Source organism: Mus caroli, chromosome 12, assembly GCF_900094665.2.
Source record: "Mus caroli chromosome 12, CAROLI_EIJ_v1.1, whole genome shotgun sequence".
In the NCBI taxonomy this organism is placed as follows: Eukaryota; Metazoa; Chordata; class Mammalia; order Rodentia; family Muridae; genus Mus; species Mus caroli.
Window position 1 is genome coordinate 42,335,283 of NC_034581.1, and position 6,633 is coordinate 42,341,915.

At 36.2% G+C, this 6,633-nt stretch overlaps 1 pseudogene; it reads right to left on the reverse strand.

Moving 5' to 3' along the window:
- Positions 1-5,277: 5,277 nt before the first annotated feature.
- Positions 5,278-5,901, reverse strand: LOC110307372 (annotated as a pseudogene).
- Positions 5,902-6,633: the final 732 nt, after the last annotated feature.

The window sequence follows — 6,633 nt, forward strand, 5'->3', positions numbered from 1 at the left end:
ACTGGGTCATATAGAAGATCTAGTTTCAATTTTCAAGAAAGCTTGAAACTGGTTTACATATTCTTTAGACTACATCTCACCAGCAGTGTGTGAGGGATTTCTTTTGTCTCACCAGCATTTGCTGTCTTATTTTCCTTATAAATGACACTTTATTGTAATATAGGATAGTAATTAGATAGGTGTTAAGTACTGTAATTGGTTTATGACATCTACCTACAGCTTGTAGATATGCTTGAAATCAGTTTATTGTACTAAATAGATACATATAAAATATCTTAAAATCATAAATATCTTAGGAGTTAAGTAGGTCAAATGAAAGTGGCTGAAAAGCAAGTGAGGTGGATATGGCTTATGGGATGCAGCTAAGGATAGATAGCATTGTGTGAGCAATTCAGCATCAGCTGTATAGCTATAATATTTAATGTCATAGTTAAACGAACAATTGCTCAACATAAACTTAGAAGGTAAGTACTATTAATATCTTTCTTCACATATAACAAAAAATCATGAAAATATTAAGTAATCTACCCTGTTTCTCATACCCTATGCGTAGCAGCTTTGGATTTTAACTGAGATAGGGTGGCATTAAGCAGCTAAACATTAGGCCACATGGCCTGACTGTATTTTTCATAATACAAGTTAGATTCATATGTACATTATACATATAGAATAATATTTTTAGCAGTCTTAAACTGGAGGGAGTAGATCTAAAAATAGAACTTCTGCTTATGTCATGTCATGTTGTGACAGAATCCACAATAATCTACCTACATTTTCTTTTCAATTTCTTGAAAATGCTGCTTTTAATAAACACAGAGCATATGCTACATGCCTGTCGGCATGTGAAGTTTGTAGTTTCCCTAGACAATTGATGATAAAGAATAAAACAGAAAGCCAGATATCTGCTAGTAGGAACAGATGTTCTGGAGTGAAGTGAGAGCCTAAGTGCTTCCCTAAGTTTTCAGGAGACATCTAAAATTCCCAAGAGGCAACAATAAAGATCATCCTAACTTTGAATTGCAAGCCTACTGCAGAATTTTTAATTTTAAGACAAAGGATCAGCAGATCCATTCTGGAGTTTGAAGAAGTTAGGGATATAAAGAGGTTTGCCCACCAATTCTGCTCTGTAGAACTGCAGGCAGTACTGACTGGAATGACGGGCTCACTTTGGCTCACTAAGGAAGAATGCACTGTCCACTCATTGCCTGTGACATACATGAAGAATTGAAGAGGGCTAGCATAGTTGTCATGTGTGTTCTACCTCTAGTCTAGTCAACATTTTCCATAAACATTTTCTGTCATTGATTAATACAAAGAAATTTACACATATAAAGACAGGAAAGGGAAAATTCCACCAGGATATTGTCTACATGAAGCCCTGACCTGAACTTCAAACCAAAACTTATATCTCTCTTTTACTTAATTTCTGGTATGAGATCAACTCAGGTTTAATGGCCTCCTTCAGCAGTTTACAAAACAGAAACTGAGAAGCAAGCTTTACTGTCAAGTGATTCCTTTCTTACTGCATTGTGATTATACCTGGACACTCATGTCTATTCTTGTCAACCTTATTGAATCCAGAGGCCTAAGAGAGTAGTGAAATGCAACTCGGTGTATTTCTCTGAGAGCATTTCCAGAGATAACTGAAGCTTGTGGCTGCTAATGGGGTCTCTGAAGGGTGCCTTTGAAGGGTACACTTGGCACTGGCCCTGGCCCTTCTTGTTACTGTTGTTTGACTCCTTTCTTTCATGAGGTGAGAATCCCCAGACACAGAATCCACCAGGATATTCTGCTTTATATGAGGCCCAGAGCTGTTAGTAGAGCTGACCTTGGACTAGAACCTCTAACCCTTTCTATTACTTAAGAGTTAGACATTAACTCAATTACTTTGAAGTCTCTCAGGAATAAATACTATCTCCCAAACTTATGTAAAAGCATATTAATAGCTGGGAATGACTGGTGGATTTCTGTAAGTTGGAAGCCAATCAGGCCTACGTAGTGGATACTGGCCTAGTCAAGGCTATGGAGTAAGACTTTTGCCTTAAAAATAAAATAAAACAAGCAGAAAACCATACCAGATTTGCCTGTATAGTATCAAGTTGAGTTTGTGGACTTATGTGAGGAGCTGTGGAGGTTAGTAGTAGGAAAGTGTACAGATAGGGTGATACCATATTGAACCCACTTAGGAGGGAGGAAAAATGGAACAATAGTTGATAGATTAAGAAAGAATTCTGGGCCCAGGCACTGTGATGAATTGACGAGGCTAGATGATTACAGGAGAGAGATCATAGTGAACTTCATAGTAAGTTCAAACCCAGCATGGGCTACATAGGAAGATGTCTCAAAACAAAACAAAGCAAAAAACAAAACAAAACAAAAAACCCCAAAACTCTGAGTAGTATGACTCTGTGTGTGTGTCTGTGTGTCTGTGTATAATGATAAGACAAAAATCCAAAACTCTGTGTTTTGTGAACTCTTCATCACTGTAGCAAATACCTGAGAACAGAATAATTTAAAAAAAGGGATGATTTTTTTTTCCTCATCATTTCAGTATAGGACTCAAACTTGGTCCTCAGGTGAGGCATAATATTGCAATAGGTCTTATGTAAAAAGGTATTCATTTCATTGAATCTGGGAATCAAAGAACAGTAACATGAATGGCCAGGGCCAAGCATACTCCAAAGGCATCATCCAGAGACCCAGCTCTACCCACAATTAATTGTCTCTGGAAATACACATAGTTTTGCTTTCCTAATGTCTTAGGTTTTACATCAGTTAATCAAATTTACCAGAGTAGTTACAAGTGTCCAGCACTGTTTTATTCTAGTTCTGTCCTGCATCAAACTATTCACAAGAATCAAGGTCCAATCTGGCACCCATCAGTACTATGACAGTAGACAGAACCTAATATGTGAAGAACAGTGATAAGACTTCTCTCACTGTTATTGGAGCACACCAGCTCTTTCCAGAGAAGGTATTTACTTCTCTGATTTTCTCAGGATGTGACAGCATAGTCATTGCTGTTGGTTTTATTTTTTATTTATTTATTTTTTTGAACAAAATTACTTAGAACCTCAAGGTCTTCCTCCCAGCAGCCATCAGATGAAGTTTTCCAAAAGGAATAAAAACCAGCTTTGACCAAAACCTTCTTTCTTTTTTTTTATTTAAAGATTCATTTATTTATTTATGTAAGTACACTGTAGCTGTCTTCAGACACTCCAGAAGAGGGAACCTTCTTTCCGATGGGTCACTGAACAAGCAAAAAATGTTTCAGTGATCTTCGACTTGCCATTTATAAAAACAGTATAACTTGATACTATTTTTATTATTTACAACCATCATTTAAAATGGGAGACTCATTTTGACTAATGGTACTGGGTAAGAACATTAGTGGTACAACCATACTGGCTTTTCTGTCCAAAGATTTCAAATGAACACCAGGTATTGCTTCTCCTTCAGTACAGCTGTGTTGTGGCTCTTGGACCAGAGCTGTTCAATGGCCTGGAGAGATGAGCAGCTGTGTTTTAGGAAACAAAAACGCAGGTAGTACCTTGTTTATATGACATCTTTCAGTTCAAACATCTTTGGAATTCACAGTTAGACTATAACAAGATGCTAAATATCTCTGAATAAGCAGGTTAGATTACAGTAAGTAAAATTAAAGCAAATCATAAACTAACAGAAAGAACATTCTGACCTTGGGCAATTGACCAGTTAATAACAGAATGATGATCTTAAGAAAGCAGGATGGTCAATCATTGTCTGTAGTACAGTAAGCCCTGTTCATTATAAGCTGTGTTTATAATTTAAGACATGCAGAAAGAATTGGCAGTTATCCATCTGACTTGATTATTGTAGACAGCAAAGCAGATAATTCAGCAGGGGGATAAAGCTAAGACTAACTACACTGATCAAATATAAATAAATAAATAAATAAATAAATAAATAAATAACTGCCAAATTGCCCCTTCACTTTTTGCCAAGTGGATGTTGCCTTGGGAAATGGCTTAGATTCAAAGGCTCTGAATGTTTGAAGTTGCCCAAAGGTCTGGTTTTTGTGGAGCAGTTTGAGCAGCTAAATTTTCTTATATATTATAAATTCAGCTGCTTTAAAAGTTGTTAAAAAAATAAGCTCATAATAAAGTAATAATTATAATAGCCCAGTTTTCCATTAAACAAAGGAGAAAACAAATTTGTAGTTGATATTCTGAGTTATCCTTTCATTTGTCAAGACAGCTAAGAAATATGAGTAAAAGTATTTAAACTCGGCTTGGATATTAAGTCCTTCCAGGGTCAAGTCCAATACCACAGCAGCCCCAAGGTCTGTCAATGACAATAGACAATAAGAGACTAAAGAGCCACTGTGGCATCATAGTGTAATAATATACCTGAAAATTCAGTTTATATTAATATATATTAATGAATTAAAATATTTCTCTGATCACAGCTAATTTCATTTTCTCAAAAGAAAAAAATTATCAGCTTTGTAGTTAGCAAACAATTTGAGGTAATTCTCAACAAAGTTAATGTAAAAAGATGTTAAGAGTTAATTAAAGTAACAAAATTTAGTATTATAGTTGAAAGACTGGACTGTATATCATGGTTTATTATCAAACATTATCCATGTAAACAAAGGTATTAGTTAAGATCAGTTAACTTTATATAGATATGGATAATAAAATACACAGAAGCAAAAAATATATTCTTTTATGGGCTTAATTTCTTCTAAAAGATATCATGGGGAAAAAAGAACAATTAATTTTGATATAAGATTTTCTGTATGATTACTTTTTAAATAAAAAATTGTGTTTAGTTAGAAGCATTCAGAATGTCAACAAAACAGCCACATTTTTTTTCAATTACAGAGTGGTATTCAGTTAACAGAACTGAATAATCGTATAAGCTGCATCCGAGACAACTGAAGATGAAAAAAAGAATAAAACCCAAAAATAAAACAAAAGAATAAACAAAAAGACAAAACCAAACTACTGTCTCCATATATAACTAATTTCTGCTGTGCACCAACAAGAACCTGCTTTAAATTTCCATGCCAATTTACAACCACCAGACTATACTGGCACGGTTAGTGGGTATTGAAAATACCACCAGGACAGGGCTATCTAAAGTAGTATGTTAACTATAACAAAAATAGGTTACAGGTTAAAAACAAATCTTATCCAGTCTTACATTTCAATTTCTTTTCTTTAAAAGGAGTGAGTTGTGTACAGGGGGGTTAAATGCTTTATAGACAAGAAAAAATACTGTGCTAGAACCAACTTATTCATCATCTTCTTCATCTTTGTCTTCCTGTTCTTCCTCCTCTTCCTCCTCCTCTCTTCCTCTTCCTCATCTTCCTCTTCCTTTGTTTTCATGTTTTTCAGCCTTGACCACCCCCTTTTTCGCAGCATCAAGTTTTCCTTTAACTCTGTGGGCAGCAATATCCTTTTCGTACTTCTTCAGCTTGTCAACCTTTTTCTCATAGGGCTGCTTCTCATCCGCTGCACTGTTGTTCCACATCTCTTCTAGTTTCTTTGCAACATCACCAATGGATAAGCCAGGACGGTCACCTCTGATTTGGGGACAGTACTCATAACAGAACAAGAAGAAGGCCGAAGGAGGCCTCTTGGGTACATTGGGGTCCTTAAACTTCTTTTTGGTCTCCCCTTTGGAGGTGGGGAGGAAGTAGGTTTTCATTTCTCATTCAGCCTTTACCATAACTTTAAATTTCCCCTTTTCTTTAGCAGACATGGTCTTCTACCTCTCTGAGCACTTCTTGGAGAACTCTGAGAAGTTGACAGAAGCATCCGGGTGCTTCTTCTTGAGCTCCTCCAGGCAGATTTGCACAAAGAATGCATATGAAGACATTTTGCCTCTCAGCTTCTTAGGATCTCCTTTGCCCATGTATAGTTGGTTTTCGTCCACGAGGCAGAGTCGCCCAGTGCCTGTCCGGCTCTCTCTTGCACTTTCTCTATGGAGCTCAGTGTACTGCAATGGCTGTCTTCTGTATGATTACTAATGGAAACTTCTCCCATAATGAAGCTTGAATTAAACCTTCTACACATTCCTCTGAAGTCGATTAAGCTCTCTGAAGCCCATAAAAATTAGATATTTTGTTATTGTCCATAACCTAAAGAAATCAAACAAACAGAAGGCTTTATTCCTTAACAGCCTTGTTGGTTGTCCTCTACTGGATGTAGAACTAAGTCAACTTCATGCAAATTCTAAACATAATTTAGAGTTGTTGGCAGGATCCTCCTCATCAAAAGAAGTAAAAAGAGAAGCAAGTGCCACTGAGAAGACATTCCATTAAAAGGAAGGAAAGGGGAGGAGTGTTCAGAAAAGGAGGGAAAAAAGACAGCGAAAATGAATTGAAAGGAAAAGGAAAAACCTTAGAGAAGGATCTCTTTCTGGAAGTGAATAAATTATCCTTTTATTTCACCTAATGCTTATTGATTAAGCATTAAAAGCCAGCATTAAGGATGTAAAAGATGTAGAAAAAACAACTCCTCCCTGGCTGTGTAGAACTCAGTGGTTGAAACATTTTATGCCTTAACAAATCATTCCAGGGGATTGACCATTATCACCATTACCATCTCTTAAAGGGGAAATTTTGAGCTCATGGCTGTGGAATTA